Source organism: Ursus maritimus, unplaced genomic scaffold (assembly GCF_017311325.1).
Source record: "Ursus maritimus isolate PB19 unplaced genomic scaffold, ASM1731132v1 scaffold_24, whole genome shotgun sequence".
NCBI classification, from domain to species: Eukaryota; Metazoa; Chordata; class Mammalia; order Carnivora; family Ursidae; genus Ursus; species Ursus maritimus.
Window position 1 is genome coordinate 44,951,937 of NW_024424897.1, and position 17,198 is coordinate 44,969,134.

The 17,198-nt window shown below is 39.5% G+C and overlaps 1 protein-coding gene across 1 annotated transcript in view; it reads left to right on the forward strand.

Moving 5' to 3' along the window:
- Nucleotides 1-730: 730 nt before the first annotated feature.
- The window catches only part of PAFAH1B1 (platelet activating factor acetylhydrolase 1b regulatory subunit 1), a 78,382-nt gene continuing 61,914 nt past the window's right edge, over nt 731-17,198 (forward strand). Inside the window, exon 1 of the mRNA XM_040641162.1 lies at nt 731-1,123. The gene's annotated coding sequence lies outside the window, so the exon portion shown is untranslated. The remainder of the gene's footprint in view (nt 1,124-17,198) is intronic.

Consider the following 17,198-nt stretch of genomic DNA (forward strand, 5'->3'; position numbering starts at 1 on the left):
GCGCGCCCGCAGGCATTGAGCACCTCCTGAGGATAAAGTTCCAGGTCTTTCTTTGGGTGTCAGTTTCAAGAATTCAAGTGTCTGAAACGTGTGTGTGACTAAGGAAAAGAAGAGCTGAATCATGTCTAAAAGCGAATCCTCCCAAGTAAAAATCTATAATAAAAAAATGAAACAATTGGGCTATCCATGAGCCTTTTAACCTCAACAGCTCTTCTCTCCAAACCCACCCAACCTACTTCCCTCCTTTTTGCCCCCACCAAACTGGAAAATAAACCCGAAGGCCGGAGATAGAAGGGGCCACGGCTTGGCCTCGGCTCCACTTTATTCTGAAGCCTATCGGGGCCGAAATCCACGGGTCCCAACGGGTCTCCGCTGTTGGCCGGGAGAAGCGGGGAGGGCTCTGTTTGTGGGCAAGAGCAGGGCGGGGAGGCGAATACAGCTGGAGTTCCTGAAGTCCCTGAATCATCAGACGAGGGTCTAGGAAAAAGGAACCCAAGGTTACAGAGCCTAGCTAAACGCGAGGAGCACCTCCTGCGCAAGCCCGTCCACCCCGCACTCGGTACCGCCAAGCCGCATCGCAAGCCCGCCCGCTAAGCGGAAGGCAGCGCGGCTCAGGGCCCGGCCCAGGCCGGCGCATGCGCCGCAGCCCTCTCCGCTCCCGGCCCCCCTCCCCTCTCTCATCCCGGCGGGTCTGGGGCGGCGGCGGCGGCGGCGGCAGCGGCGGCGGCGGCGTGGTGACGTCAGGGCGTTGGGGCAGCTCCTGTGACAGACGGAGCTGGAGCGGCGGGGCGGCGGCGGAGTCCGGCGGCTGAGATAGCGAGTGAGCAAGCGAACGAGCAGCGATCCCGGGACCCAAGGAGCGAGAAAGAGAAGGAGGAGCGCTCGGGCGCGAGCGAGAGAAACCGCGAGCGCCAGGCTTGGGCTCGAGCCCCGGAACGGCTGAGGAGCCCGCCCGCTCCCCTCCCCTCCCCCTCCTCGGGACCGGGCCCAGCGCGCCATCCTCCCCCTCCCTCCTTCCCTCCCTCCCTCCTTCCTCCCTTCCCTCTCCCTCTCCCCCTCCCCCGCCGGTGGATGGGAGTGAAGGACGGAAGAGGCCCTGCGGAGGCGGCGGTGCAGCGCTCGGGTAAGGCGGTGAGGGTCTGCGCCCTCCCCTCTGTCTTCTCCTCCGCGCTCGGGCGGCTGCGGGCCGGGCGGCCTGACGAGGTGGCTGCGCCGGTCCCCTCCCTCCCATTCTCCCCTCCCCCTGCCGCCGCCTCCTCCTTCTTCTTCTCTCCTCGCTCTCAAAATGGCGGCCGCGACGGCCGTTGAGTGAGAGACACGGGAGGAGGAGGGACAGGCCGGGGAGGGCGCTGCCCTCGCTCCCCTCCTCCCCGGCCCGGGTTCGGGGGCTGCCGGAGCCGCCGCGTCTCCACCCGCGGCCCTCCCCGGGAAGAGATCGCCCTCCTCCCTCAGTGACTTAGCAAGAAAAGTATTCTTGGGTAGGAAGGGCGTGGAAAGCAGGTCGCTCTCTGATCTTGGGGAAAGGGTTTGGCCCTCTTCTCCCTGGCCGCGGAAGGCGAGCTCCGCAGTCCCCACCCCACCCGTGGTTGGCGGCTCGGGGACGGCGCTCAGCTCCGCGCGGCCTCGGCACCCATAGGCCTCCAGGCGTTGCGTCCCCCACCTGTCCTTAGGATGGGGTTGACCTGAGGAGGATGGCCCAGCCCTTCCCTGGTCCCTCTGTGTGGTGGTCCAGACTCTACACCCGCTAAAGAGGAGCGGCCCGACCCACCGAACCATCCGCAGCATCCACCCACCGAATCAGGCAGGTTTTTCTTTTCTGCCACTGGCTCCTGAGACGGGAGTTGCCTTTTGACGTTGTAACACAGCTTCGAGGCCCTCAGCCATTCCCCTTCATCTAATCTCCCCACTCCTTTAGGAAACGCAGTGCCTTCTTTAGTCTCCCAGGTGAGAAAATAGAAAATGTCTTTGAGGTGGTGGGCAAATTTCAACACGCTCTCTCTCTCTAAACAGTAGAGAAAAGGAGTAGGTTTTCAATATTTTAGATAAGAGAGAGCAAGGTGCCTTGGCTTTATTTGTTTTTCTGCCTTTCTTCAGTGACTTAGCAAGAAACTCCCTGGGAGGAGGGCCGGATTTTTCTTTTGGGGTTGGGGTTTGAGTCCAAATTACATCAATCCTTTGGTTAAGAATTTGTGCTTTTGAAGAGAAGAACCAGATTTGTGGTTTCATTCTCAATGGGCGATGTCATGCCAAGGTCCCCCCCCCCTTCCTTAAGAGGCAATCGGGAGAGAATAAAGATTACTGTTATCCCGACCTCTACTTTAACACATGGTCCTCAAGATTCATAACGTTAAAGGCTAAACAAAAAATTTATGCCATTTTTGGTAATTCTATTTTTGTTGGGAGGTGGGTTGTTTTGTGTGAATTTCATTTTGAGTCTAGGGCGGAGGAGAGAGCTTGGGCCTTTCATACCAGTAATGTCATCCCTCCTCTTTTGCCACAGTAGTATTTGCTTTAAAAAAAAAATTTTTTTTTTTTTTGGTTGGTTTTTTGTTTTTTGTTTTTTTCTGCAGCAGGGCTTGATTGCTGCAGGGTTCAGTCTCCAGGAAAATTTCTTGCCTGGGTATGTCAGCAGTGATAAAATGTTGAATTTATAAAAGGTTTTACTTAAAAAAATTCTGATTTGCTTCTAAGACATCAGCTAGCTTTTAATCTCTCATGGGTATCTTTCAAGACACCGTTTTGCAAAATAATTGACCATTGCAAATTGCAGTTTTTATTAAAGCATAAGTGTAATCTGTATTTAGGGTGATTTATTCTTTCATGTTCTATTATAAATGATCATTGTTTGGATTGTTCAGAAGGGGAGGAGCTCTTAAAACAAATTTGAAGCTTTTGTTTTGTTTTGTTTTTTCTTTTAATAAATCAGAGAAAGGAACCCAGTTTTTCATGAGATTCCTGTATATATTGATTTTGATAGAGATAACCCTATTTTGGTACCCACCCCGTCCTCTTTTAAAAATGGGCTAATATTTGTGGATGCTGTGAACAGCCATTGAGCTGAGGAGACTGGGTGGAGTAAGAGAGCAGAAGCTGTGAAATGTAGATTGCCCTTTCATACCATTTTTCTTTTGCTTATGTTTTGTAAGGTTATTTGATACCAGTTGGTGCTACAACAAAGGCATTTCTCTGTAGTAAATTTTAAAATCTGATGTTTTTAGTTTCCACCATTTTTGCAAGGTGGGTGGGTATTGAATGATTGGGGTAAAAAGCAATGTCCCTGCTCTAAAGCAGACATTTATTGTCTCTGTATTTGTGTGTATACACACACACACACACACACACACACACACACATACAACCCGTGTGTTAATGTTTTTTTTATTGTTTTAGTCAAGTAAGTGTAAGTTAATGAATGCCAGAAATATTTGGCAAGAAATAGTAATAGAAAATATGGCAAAAATCTGAATAAGAATATTACAGATTTTTTTTTACTTTAGTTTGCATTGGAACAGTAAATCTGATTTTGTAATAATATCAAAAATAAGTAAAAAGGGGTAAGATAATTTGTGTTAAAGGCTATTTATAAAGGCTTTCTTCTTGTGTTGTCCCTTGAAAGGGACCTTTTGTAAGGTACTACCATAAGAGAGGGTAGGTCACTTTAATGCCTTGCATCAAGCATTCATGTGAATAGACATCTTCAAAAGAATGTCAAATTCATGTGCTAAGTGTGATTTTGATGAGACTTAAGACTCTTTGTCAATATATGATATATTTTCACACTTGTTATTTTTAATGTCATTAGAAGGTAGAAGGGTTCGTATGGTGAGAAATGAGTAAAGTAGGGAATGGTAATTCAGTATGTTATGTGACATCTTCCCATCCTAGTATTTTAAGGTATAAAAGTGCACTAAGAGTGGTGATTTTTCAGTAGACTGTTCATTGATCAGGAGCTTAAAATAATTTGACTAAGAGAGCTTTAGTTCCAAATATGTATCTGTGGATGTTTCTGATACATATGACAGGATCTTTTGCGTAATTTGGAGATCAGTTTTTTAAATTCTTCATAATCCTGTTTTATAAAACTTCTAATGAGATTGGGATAGAGTTCATTTTTTTTTAGTAAAATTATTTGGTATCTATTTTTCAGTAAAAATAACTTTAGTATATTAGAAATTTGGAGATGTTTCTGAAAGGGAAAAATCAGTATCATAACTTTTCTTTTTTTAGCTAGGACATCTGTGTTTTATTGTCTCTGTTTTTTCAATATAAATGCTTCCCTTCTATGTACTAAATAATATGTATGTCAATACGTATTACACATACATATGTGCATATATATACACCTTGTGGCTCATATTTTAGGTACTCGAGAAAAAATAGGACCTTACTTTTTGTTTACATATGGTTCATCTTATTTGCAACTTGTCATTTTAATAAACAAGCCATAGAAACTATGGAAGTTGACATTAGTATGGAGGTGTCTTTAAAAAACAAACTCAAAGCAAAATCTTAGGGCAATCAGAATGACTTTTCCAATTCTTTCCATTGAATTCTACAGTAGTGAGTCACGTACTCTTTTGCCAAAGGGACTTAAGGCTCAGTTGGTTTTAAACTGAGCTGGCCATGTCTGCTGTGGTCCTAAAAGAGATTTTTTTTATTCGCTTCTAAGTCTCTGTTTTGAAAATATTTCATTATGACAGGTAACCTGTTTTCATGTATGTTGGAAAGAGAGAAATAGTTAAATGTGAAGCGGAAATTCTTTGTCACTGTTCTTAAGTCTTCTACAATAGGACTGTAATTGTTTTGTTTTTACTTAAAATGTTCCTCTATTTAAAATAAAACTAGGGGGGCGCCTGGGTGGCACAGCGGTTAAGCGTCTGCCTTCGGCTCAGGGAGTGATCCCGGCGTTATGGGATCAAGCCCCACATCAGGCTCCTCCGCTATGAGCCTGCTTCTTCCTCTCCCACTCCCCCTGCTTGTGTTCCCTGTCTCGCTGGCTGTCTCTATCTCTGTCGAATAAATAAATAAAATCTTTAAAAAAATAAAATAAAATAAAAAAATAAAACTAGGGACGCCTGAGTGGCTCAGTTGATAAGTGTCTGCCTTCGGCTCAAGTCATGATCTCAGGGTCCTGGGATCGAGCCCCACATAGGCCTCCCTGCTCAGCGGGAAGTCTGCTTCTCCGTCTCCCCCTGCTTGTGTTCCCTCTCTCGCTGTCTCTTTCTCTGTCAGATAAATAAAATTCTTTATAAAAAAATAAAGTTAAATAAATAGAACTAATGGTATGCAGTGAGTTCAGAAAAGATAAAGGGAAAAAAAAGATGAAAACCTGTTCTTCTGAAGCTGTTTAGCTGTAGAGTGGATCCTAATTGCTAAAGTCCAAGTGTTTTGAGAAATCTGTACTTCATGAAGAAGGATGCTATAATATGAGCTTTAATAATGAACTGCAATTAAGGTTTTTGGATTGTCTTAGCTTTGTTGCTAGTTTCGCATGACATTTTCAGGTAGTTATTTAAATAGAATCTTGGTTTATGTGTCTAAACTGCTATGTGTATAATTTTTAACCTACCATGGCAGTTAGATTTAATTGATATTTGTGAAATGCTTTATACGGATGCAGGCATCATAACTGCTTATTATTTTGATTTATTGCTTTCCTTTAAAAGATGGTGGCTTTTGGTTGAAACGTCCCTCGGTAGGATTGATCTGTGCATTAAGGATACTTCTGGAAAGATATCCTCTAAAGTTATTGTCATTTAACATTGTCATAAACATTTCCCTGGAACTTTGTAAATATATTGAATGTGGTACTCATTTTCATTTGTTCTGCTACTTTTTGAGGCAGATTGGTATTTTTATGGGTGAGAAAACAAAAATTTAGAGAATGTCTTTCCCTAAGATCACATGTTGGGGTAGCAGCTAGATTGAAGTAAAATACAGGCATTGAACTACTTGGATATTGCCTTGCCTGATTCCTTATTCTTTTGACAAAATGGACCCTTTTTATAACTATTCTTGTGTTTGTTAAATTCTTTCTCTTCTAAAATGGTGAAAATCCATTAGCATTTATAGCCTGCATCATTTAAATTGGCATTTATTAACATACAGTCTTGTATTGTTAACTATTTTGCTCGCATAAGGCCGTAGGCATTTGAGTAGGGACTCCCAGAGAGTGTCTAATACTGTTTTACAGTAGTATTAATAAGTAAATAAATAATTGTTGCATACATGCTGGTAGTATTAATAAGCAGTTGTTAATAAATTAATATTAAATATTAAATTAATACTTAAGTAAATATACATAAGTAGTATTAATAAGTAAATAAATACTTGTTGTTAATAGATTGAATGCAGGGTTATGTGAAAGGAAATGTGCTATAGTTCTTTGTAATAGCTAACTTCCAGTGATCTTTCAGGAATTGAGGTGAAGGAGGGAGAAGTGTTCATACTTTTTTGAAGGGATTTTATGTTGTTCCAGGGAACAAGGTCACACTCCTGACATACTTGTATCAGAGCCACAAAATTCTCACCCATAAGAAGTGAATTAACCACCTGGATGCATTACGTTTGCATCTTGTAATTATTTGTTGCATTTTAATTGTCTGTTCTTTGAGCTCTTACGTGTTCACAAGAATTATTGACAGTTAACTAGGGCTGTTAACAAATTTCTGAGAGACTGTCTTTTGATAACAGTGAAGTTAAGAATCTGGGAAATTTTCAAGGACTTTAATTTTTAAAGGCATACAAAATTTTGTGTTTATTAAGATTTTACGTATTGATTAATCCACTTTAATAAATCTATGGCAAAGATAGATACATTTTTGTGATATTAGTGCTCTGTATGCTTAAGGCATATTTTATTTATTCATCTTTCCATATTTGTTTTTATCTTGGCTGGCTCAGAAGAGTGTGTGACTCTTGATCTCGGGGTCATGAGTTTGAGCTTCACATTGGGTGTAGAGAGTACTTAAATGAATAAATAACATAAAAACTTTAAGAAAAAATATGCTGACTGCAAAAGAAGGGAAGGTGAAGATGAGTCAGTTTTATTGATTATTTGGTTTTTTGTTGCTAATTTTTATTTTTTAAGGGGGGGAGTTATACATTCAGCATTATCATAGAGAACAAATTAAGTTATTGACTAAAACCATATATGAATATTTTAGTAGTCCTGATTCCACGATTTGCCAGCTATGTTCTTTGAGCAGAAGCTTCAGTTTCCCTATCTATGATGTTGACAGTATCTAACTCAGAGAATAATGGCTACTATTGAATGATGAATGGCCTGTAAATCCTTCAGTAAATGATTTTTTTATTAACATACTGTTTAATCAAATAAGTAGTCATTCATATATTAATATAGTAGTTTTTTTAAGATTTTATTTATGAGAGAGAGAGAGAGCACGCATGAAGTGGGGGGAGGGGCAGAGGGACAAGCAGACTCCCTGCTGAGCAGGGAGCCTGATGGTGGGATTGATCCCAGGACCCTGAGATCATGACCTGAGCCAAAGTCAGATGCTTAACCAACTGAATCATCCAGGTGCCCCTTAATGTAGTAGTTTTTAAATTTTTAAGTATATTTCTTTTTTTTTTTTTTTTTAAGATTTATTTATTTTAGAGAGAGAGAGGTACGAGGGGCCGGGGCGGGGGGAGAGGGAGAAGAAGAGAGAATCCCAGGCAGACTCCCCAGTGAGCAGGGAGCCTGATGCCAGGGTTGATCCCAGGACCCTGAGATCATGACCTGAGCCAAAGTCAGACGCTTAACTGACTGAGGCGCCCCCCTGCCCTGGGACCCCTTAAGTGTATTTCTTAAGAATTAGGGATTTTTTGTCTCTTTGGTATCCATTATGTGTGTCTGAAACCAGTGATATCTTCAAAGTTTCTTTTCTCTTTTTTAAAATATTTATTTATTTATTTATTTAGAGAGGCGTGTGCAGAGGGGGAAGGGCGGGGAGAGAAAGAGAGAGAGAGAGAGAGAGAGAGAGAGAGAAAATCTGAACCTGACTCCACACTGAGTTTGGAGCCCAGTGCAGGCTCGATCTCACCACCCTGAGATCATGACCTGAGACGAAATCAAGAGTGCCACGCTCAACCGACTGAGCCACCCAGGTGCCCCTCAAAGTTTCTTAATAGGCAAAGAGTGCTGTGTAAATCAGTGCCAAATGGAATAATTCATTTTTTTACTGTTAAAGTATGTTGGAAATAAGCATTTTATTTAAACTGTTAAGTATGGTTTACATCTTTAACAATCAGAACATTTTTGTACTTTTAAATAGTATTAATTTAAATAATTCCACATTTTTCCTGTATTTTTTTTAAATAAAAGTTTTTATTTTGGAATAATTTTAGATTTACAAACAAGTTGTAAGATAGTGGAGAGGTTTTTTCCCCCCATTGTTAACATCTTATATTTTTGAGGTACATTTGTCAGTCTTGGTATTTACTGTTAGCTAAACTCCAGACTTTATGTGGATTTGACTAGTTTTTGCATTAATGTCCTCTTTCTGTTCTAGATCCAGCCCAGGGTACCGTACTACATTTGGTTATGCCTCTCTAGTCTCTTCTGGTTTGTGACAGTTTCTCAGTGGTTCCTTGTTTTTCATTACCTTGACAGTCTTGAGTAGTACTCGTCAGGTATCCAGTAAAATGTCTCCCAAACTGGATTTGTGTGGTGGTTTTTCAATAGATTGGGGTTAAGTGTTTTTGGAGGAAATACCACAGAGATGAAGTGCACTTCTCATCATATGTCTAGGGCTATGTGATAAACACAAAACATCACTGGTGGTGTTAACCTTCATCATTTAGTTAATGTAGTATGTGCCGCTTTTCTCTACCCTAAAGTTACTGTTTTTTCATTCTCCTACTTTATCCTTTGGAAGTTAGTCAAGTTGAATGGGGAGGGGGCAGTGTTTACATATGTTAAGTGGAGTTCTTCTGTAAAACAAATTTATCTCCTCTCCCCCGTTTATTAAAACAATTTACATTTTTGACTGTCAGAAAAATTTAGTTTAGAATCTTAAATATTAATTCAAATAACCCTAAATTTTGCTGGTTTTCTAAAAAGTATTGTAACTATAGTTTGGAAACTAAAGATCAAAGAAAGCTTTTGAAGAAACATGGTTAAGTGAATTATATATCCCTCTAGAAATTATTCTGAGAGTGAAGTTCAGTGTTGGGATTTTAGAGAAGAGCTCCCCATTTCCCTGTTTTGGGGCTTGTTTTTAGAGGGAGACTGCTGTGATCTGAAAAGCGAAACAAATAGGATATCTTAGTCATTGATTCTTTCCTAGTATATGAATACACCAAATAACAAGTTTTAAATAGTACAGCAGAAAACAAAACAGTTTGACTGCTTAGACTCTTTTATTTTCAAGATAGAACTCGTAGATCCCTGTCCTGAAAGATACTTATTTTACATTAAGGAGAATTTATAATTCGAGAGTAAGATCATTTTTGAGAATTGCAGTTACGAAAGTTCTTTTTATACCTTGCCCTTCCATTATAACACTTGTATAGAGATTTGCATTGGGTTTCTACTTTTTAAAAAATATCCTGGGGTGCCTGCATGGCTCAAGCTCTTGATCTCAGCTTAGGTCTTGATCTCAGGGTTGTGAATTCAAGGCACGAGTTGGGCTCCACTCCAAAAAATAAAAATTAAAAATAAATAAAAATTTAAAAAATACCCAACACCATTAACGTATCTTTCTCTTCTAAATTTTCATCTTTTTTTTTTTTTTTTTTTTTTAAGGGGTGCTTGGGTCGCTCAGTCACTTAAGCATCTGACTCTTGATTTTGGCTTGGGTCATCATCTCAGGATCATGGGATCGAGCCCTGCCTTGGGCTCCACGCTCAGTGGGGGTCTCTGTTTGGGATTCTTTCTCTCCCGCTCCCCTTGCACTCTCATTCTTTCTCTCTAAAAACACATCTTTAAAAACATTTTTTTCATCAAATTTTCTGTCCAGCAAACATTTATTTAGCTAAATTATATCCCAAGTACTGAGGATACAAACATAATTGTCAGTCCCTGCCCTTGAAGGTCTTAAAACTATTTAAACACATAATTTAATATGAAAAGGTAGCATAACACCGCTATAATCAAAATATGTATTTGGTGTGATGAGGGCCCAGACTGTTCAAGGAAGTCTTCACAAAGGTGTTAAACATTTTTGAGGAAATCCTGTCACGTTGTTTGGGGTTCCAGGCAGAGGAAATGATTTGTGTCCAGTCTCATAAGTACACCATGGTTGGTGGGGAAATTTCCAAGTAGTTCAGTGTGGCTGGGGTCATGAGTTAGTATAGAGGAGTTGATCTGGCCTGATTACCTTGATATAGCTTGTAAAGCAGGATGTTAATGGACCATTCTCCTCAGATGTAGGTTTTTATCTGTTAAAAATGTAAATTTCCAGGCTCCACCATAGACTTAAAAAGAGTTGAAGGAGGACCAAGGTTGGGGAAGGTTTTTTGTTATTGTTGTTTGTGTGTGTTTTAACTGGATAACCATTAGGTGTACTGGAGACTTGAGTCCTAAAACATTTGGTGTTTTTGTGTTTCATATGTCTGCCAGTGGTAATTAATAATAGAAAATTTTTGTTTTTTATTACCCACTAACGTTATGAGGCATTAAAGAATTGCTTCTGTCATCAGAATGTATTCAGTGCAGTCTGTTGTAGGAACCATGCTGAGGTACTAGAAGGTGCTCCAGACTGGGGACAGCAGAAGTAGAATCAATCATAAGGGTCAGTGTGGGGAGAGGGAAGACCTGACCTACATTACACGATGCTCAGTGTTACTGGAGTGTGAGCAAAGTGGGACTTGATGAAAAACGAGACTTGAAATGGGCAGGGACCAGATATTCATCAAAGGCCTTATAAACTATTTTAAAGTACGTGGACTTTAGGAAGTAGGGAGGCAGCGTAGTTGAGTGATTAAGAGCCCCAACTATGGAGCCCAGGTGCTGAGTTCAGCTTTCAGCTCTGCTGCTTACCTGACTGTGTTATCTTATATTTTACACACGTGTGTGCACACACACGTGCACACTACATAAAGGCTAGTTACTTAAATTCTCATCAGCAGTTGTGAGGAGTAAATGAATACTTGTAAAACAGTTACAGCAGTGACTAGCATATAGTAAGTGTTATATAAATATTAAGTAAATAAAAAACAGGGGGCCAATGAAGGTTTTTTTTTTTTTTTAAGATTTTTTATTTATTTATTCGACAGAGATAGAGACAGCCAGCGAGAGAGGGAACACAAGCAGGGGGAGTGGGAGAGGAAGAAGCAGGCTCATAGCGGAGGAGCCTGATGTGGGGCTCGATCCCAGAATGCCGGGATCACGCCCTGAGCCGAAGGCAGACGCTCAACCGCTCAACCGCTGTGCCACCCAGGCGCCCCGAAGGTTTTGTTTTTAAGTAGAGAAGTGATATGGTCAGATTGTATCATAAGTAGATGGCCCTGGGAGCTGTGTAGAGGATAGATGTTAACAGGCCAAGACTGGATTTTGGCAGACCTGTTGAAATTAGAGTGAGAGATGATGGTACTAAGGATAGACAAAAGGAGAATAATCCAACAAATGTTCAGGAGATAAACGGCAGATAAAGGTAATTGGTTATAGAGGAATAAAGTAAAGAGTCAAGGTTGACTCCCACATAAAGTATTATTTCTAACATTTCTAAAGCAATACTTTTTAAAGTACTTTGGATCTTAGATAATTCTCTGAGGTAGTGGTATTTGAAGCTTTAGGGGTATGTTGTGATGCTTCATAAAAATGAGAGCTAATGGCCTAAGATGGTTTTTAATTTCTCTAATAGGCCATTGTTTTTTTCTAGGTAGAGATAAATTTCTCTTTAAGGATATACTGTTACACAGAAAATTTATTTAGGTCAATTCCAAAGAGCCAGAAAGCTTGAATAATAATTTTGTTACGTGTTTTTTGTTATATTTTTATGTTGAGATTTGTGATTATAAAGATAATAGCTAGCACCATGGTGTAATATTTTAAAAATTTGAAGTGACAGTTCAGTCATTAAAAACATTAAAATCTGTTAATTCTGTTATATCTGATTTTTTTTATTGTTTATGAAAATATGGTAATAAACTTTAACAGCCAGAATATTTAATTGCTTATTCATTTCGTCGGTAAATCTTAGCTTCCTGCTCCCCTCCCTATTTCTAGATTTGTTAGATTGGGGGGGCTATTTTTTTTATTATTATTATTCTTTTTTTTTTAAGATTTTATTTACTTATTCGACAGAGAGACAGCCAGCGAGAGAGGGAACACAAGCAGGGGGAGTGGGAGAGGAAGAAGCAGGCTCCCATTGGAGGAGCCTGATGTGGGGCTCGATCCCAGAACGCCGGGATCACGCCCTGAGCCGAAGGCAGACGCTTAACCGCTGTGCCACCCAGGCGCCCCTTATTATTATTATTCTTAATTCCAGTATGGTTAACATACAGTGTTATATTAGTTTGAAGTGTACGGATTTGTCAGATTTTAAGAATGGCTTTTTTTTTTTTTTTTTTTACTATTCAAATGGTTTTATAAAAAGGAGGGAAAACTTGACTGAAAATAGAACTTTTAGATTTGAATTTTCTCTAGATTCTTAGTGATATAATTAAATGGATAGGAAATTCAGTATCCTTAGTTTTTTCCCCCCTCCTTATGTAGCGTTTAAAATCTGGGTCCTGGATTATAGTGGTGTACATTATGTATGTTAGCCTGTTGCAGGGCCATCACATCTCCCCACTAAAGACCATTGAAAAAGATGTTATTTAAACTGACTTTTGAATGAATAATTGGAGTGGACATGGGGGAAGGTTATTTTACGTAGAGGGAACAGCAACATACACAGAAAAGCATGAAAAACTGTTATGTGTATGCTGGAAAGTAGTTTGGCAGAGGGGATTCGAAGGGTATGTATGGGTATGAGGCTGCAAAGGTACATATGAGCCAGACTAATAGACTTTGTAAAAATTATATATATGTGTGTGTGTGTGTGTATATACACATATGTATGTGTGTGTGTATATGTGTGTGTGTGTGTGTGTGTATATATATATATATATATATATATATATATATATATATATATAGTAGGCGATTTGGAAGTCAACAAACAGTTCCAAGCAAAGATGAGCATTATGATCAGATGTGTAGTTTTAGATAGTTTATGTAGGTGGCAGTGAGGTATATAGATTGGAGTTTGAAGGTCATTTAGGAGACTTTTTCAGGAAAGAACGATTAGTGCTTGAAATAAGATCATGACAAGGTTACTGATGAGAGAAAGTTTTAGGAGGTAGAATTGTAAATGAATAGTGTGATGGGGAGAGACATTATTAGAAGACATCTCAGATTTGTAGCTTGGGTGTCTGGGTAAAAGTGAGAAACTAGGTGTTGTTAGCCATAGGAGAGAATAAGAGGAGGAATTATGTGGGATATTACATAAAGCAGCCAGATTAATTTCCCTGAACTAGAGTGCTGAAGTCAGTTTGCCAAAATCAGCTTTTTACTGTCTTTAGTGAGCAAAACATGAAAATGCAAAGGGCACGTTGCTGGAAACATACTATTTAATAGATACCAGCTTAATCCAAATTAGGCACTCAAAGACTTTTCTTGTGTCCTGGCTCATGTTTCATTCCTTTTTCTTACTGCCTTCCGTGTATCCTGTAATTCAGCCTTATGAAGATACTTCCTATTCCTTATGGTGTTTTCACTGTACCACACTCCCTTCTTTTCCTCTGTGTATATACCCTGACCTGTCAGTCTTTCGAATCTGCATACCAGATTTTCCTTTTCCAGGCAACTTCCCCTAGTTTTTTTCACCTGAAAGAAATTTTCTTTTTCTCTCAGTTATTAATCTTATGGTATCTGTTACTTTTTCTCTTGTTCTTACATCAAATTTTATGTGATGTATCAAATGAGTTAATGCATTTAAAGAGCCTAGAACTGTACCTGGTACTCACTAAATACTCAGTAAATGTTGGTCATTGTTATTATGGTGATGATGAAGATGACTAAGATGAGTTGATAATGGTAATAGGGCAGTCCACCTTTACTTTCTGCCATCTTGTGATGGCAAAACTGATTTGTTCTTGTCCTTGGACACTAGGATAGCAGAGTCTCTTACTTTGCTTAGGTATGTAAAGATGCAAAAGGTACTGTGCCATATTGCCATTTTTCAAAGTGAAATTACTATCTCTGTCTTCATTATTCCTGAGCTGTGTTGAGGGAATTAAAATGGCAGCTAGGCCCTTAACACTGATTATCTCATTAAGTTTCAGAACGACTGTTTGAGGTGGGTAGTAGAGCTCCTTTTATAAATGGGCAAATAGGCATAGGAGAATTTGCCCGAGGTCACACAGTTTGTAAGTTTGTCGGGTTGATATTTGTACCTCCGCTGTTTGACTCCAAAATTCTACACAGTAGGACCTCAAAAGTGTACGATTTATTCCTTTAGTGCTTTCATATCACTTACATAATCAGCTTGCTGTTGGAGGCCCTTTGGTGGGACCAATACTCAGAAGAATGCTTTTTGTTTTTTATTTTACATATTTCTAGTTTAATTTGTTATTTATTTTAATTATGGAATATATCAAACATGCAGGAAAAGTACTTGCAGTAATGCAAAAAAATTCACATAAACTACTACCAGAATTGACAGATGTTAACATTTTGTCATATTTGCTTTAGTTTAAGAAATAAAGCATTAATTATAGTTGCTGTCCCTTTTATACCTCTTTCTAATCCCTTTCCCCTCCCTCACTCTTTCCAGTGGTAAAGTTCCTCTTGAAGTTTGTATATATCCTTTTGTTCTGCTTTTATACTATAACAGTAAAGTATACATGTATGTATCCATAAACTATGTATAATAATGCTTAAAGTGGGGATGCCTGGGTGGTTCAGTCGGTTAAGCTTCTGCCTTTAGCTCCTGGAATCCAGCCCCTCAGCAGGGAACCTGCTTCTCCCTCTCCCTCTGTCCCTACCCCTCCCCCATGCTCTCTCTCAAATAAAGTCTTTAAACAAAACAAAAGAAAACAAAAAATAATGCTTAAAGGACACCTCGGTGGTCCAGTCATTTAAGCGTCTTGACTTTGGCTGAGGTTGTGATCTTGGGGTCCTGGGAGCAGGCCCCCACGTTAGGCTCCCAGCTCAGCGGGGAGTCTACTTGTCCCCCCCACCCCCAATAGATGAATGGAATCTTTAGAAAAAAACTAATGCTTAAAATTTATATGAATGTTATACTGTATATTATTCTACAAATTGGTTTTTTAATTTAAAATGTTTTCTAGATGTATTACTAATATATGTAGATCTAGTTTATTTTGTTGTATAGTTTATCATATATGATTATAGTGTAGTTTCTTTATATCTGTACTACAAAAATAGACATTTAGGTTGTTTCTAAATTTTCATTATAGACAGTACTTCAGGAAATTTGAAGCTGTCTGTAGATAAAATTATTTTTTATTTGTGTTTGCATTGCAGAATTCATCCTAAGGCTAATTAAATATTTATTATTTAGTAATTTTTATGCTTTTAATTGAATAAATAAAACAGATCATATTGTTAGCGCTGATACATTTTTTTAGACAATAAATTCTTAAATCCTGTTTTTCTTTCTTCTGTCTTTTCAACTATTCAGAAACCCATATTAATCCAGTACTGACCTAGGGTTTACACACTGGTAGGCAGCCTTTAGGCAAAACCAAATCTGTAATTGCGTTTCTCTTTGCCTTGCATTGTTAAATTCCTTTAATTTAAATTAAATTAAAAAGATTCCTTTGCGTTAAAATTTAAAAATTAGCTGTTTAGCATAAAGTCTCCATTTTTGGATTATCCTGAAAAATTAGGAGCTCTTGGAACTGTGAGGCTTACATTTTCCCATGGCACAATTGGCTTAAGCAGAGTTGCAGCTGCCCTCCTTTGGATGGGCATAAGCTCACTAGTGAAACAAGTTCCTGCCACTTCATTACTGTTTATTATTGCCCTTGCACTGTTTTTTATAGTGAAAAAAATACTTCTTTGTTGATGTTTCTATAAAAAACGGAAAAACGTATAGTTGGATGACTGCAATAGTCAACAAAAGTGGAACAGAGCATATTTCTCTGGAAGTAAAGAATATTGTACTATGATTAATATGCAGACAAAATGAGTCTTGTATGGAAAGATTACAACCTTGCCTGCTTTGTTCATTTTTATTACCTGCGTTGTTCTCTGTAGACATGTGTTTGTGATCTCTGCATTTTTGTGTAAGTAGCTGTGAGGACACGGTGCAGTTGAAAATCAAAAAGATATTACGACAGTTTGTAATTCATGAATTTCTGTGCGATGCAAAATATTCACCTTTTTAAAAATTTTTTAAAAGCTGTTATATATATCCTTGTTCTAGAAAGGTTTTAAGCAGAAGGGTTGAAAACTGGTTTAATCTCCTTAACCATCCTACCTTTCAGCACTGTGTACTTATTAAGTACCTTATCCAGAGACTCCCAAGTGGATGGTCCACGGTTTTCTTTCTTTTCTTTTTTTTTTTTTTTTTAAGATTTTATTTATTTATTTGACAGAGACAGCGAGAAAGGGAACACAAGCAAGGGGAGTGGGAGAGGGAGAAGCAGGCTTCCTGCCAAGCAGGGAGCCCGATGCCGGGCTCGATCCCAGGACCGTGGGATGATGACCCAAGCCGAAGGCAGATGTTTAACGGCTGAGCCACCCGGGCGCCCCTAGATTTTCTTTTTTTTTAAGTTATCTCTACACCCAACACAGGGCTCATACCCACAACCCTGAGATTGTGTTGCACACTCCAGCACACTCCACTGACCAAGTCAGCCAGGTGCCCCACATGGTCCAGGGTTTGGATCTCAATCATGGACTTTCTGATCATTTTATTTTTAATTGAACTTATATTCTAGGGGTGCCTGGGTGGATTAGTTTGCTAAGTGACTCTAAAATCATCATCAAAAAAAAAAAAAAACCAGTTCTACCACTGTTGGGTTTTTTCTAGCTGATTAACAGTTTTACTTCTCTATTTAGTCTCTGTATTTGATTTGTAACCCTTTATTTAAGGCAGTTGATAAAGATGCACACACTGCAAAATACCATAGATTAAAAGTGAACAGAAAGGGGTGCCTGGGTGGCTCAGAGGGTTGAGCATCTGCCTTTGGCTCAAGTCATGATCCCAGAGGCCTGGGCCTGGGATCAAGCTCAGCCC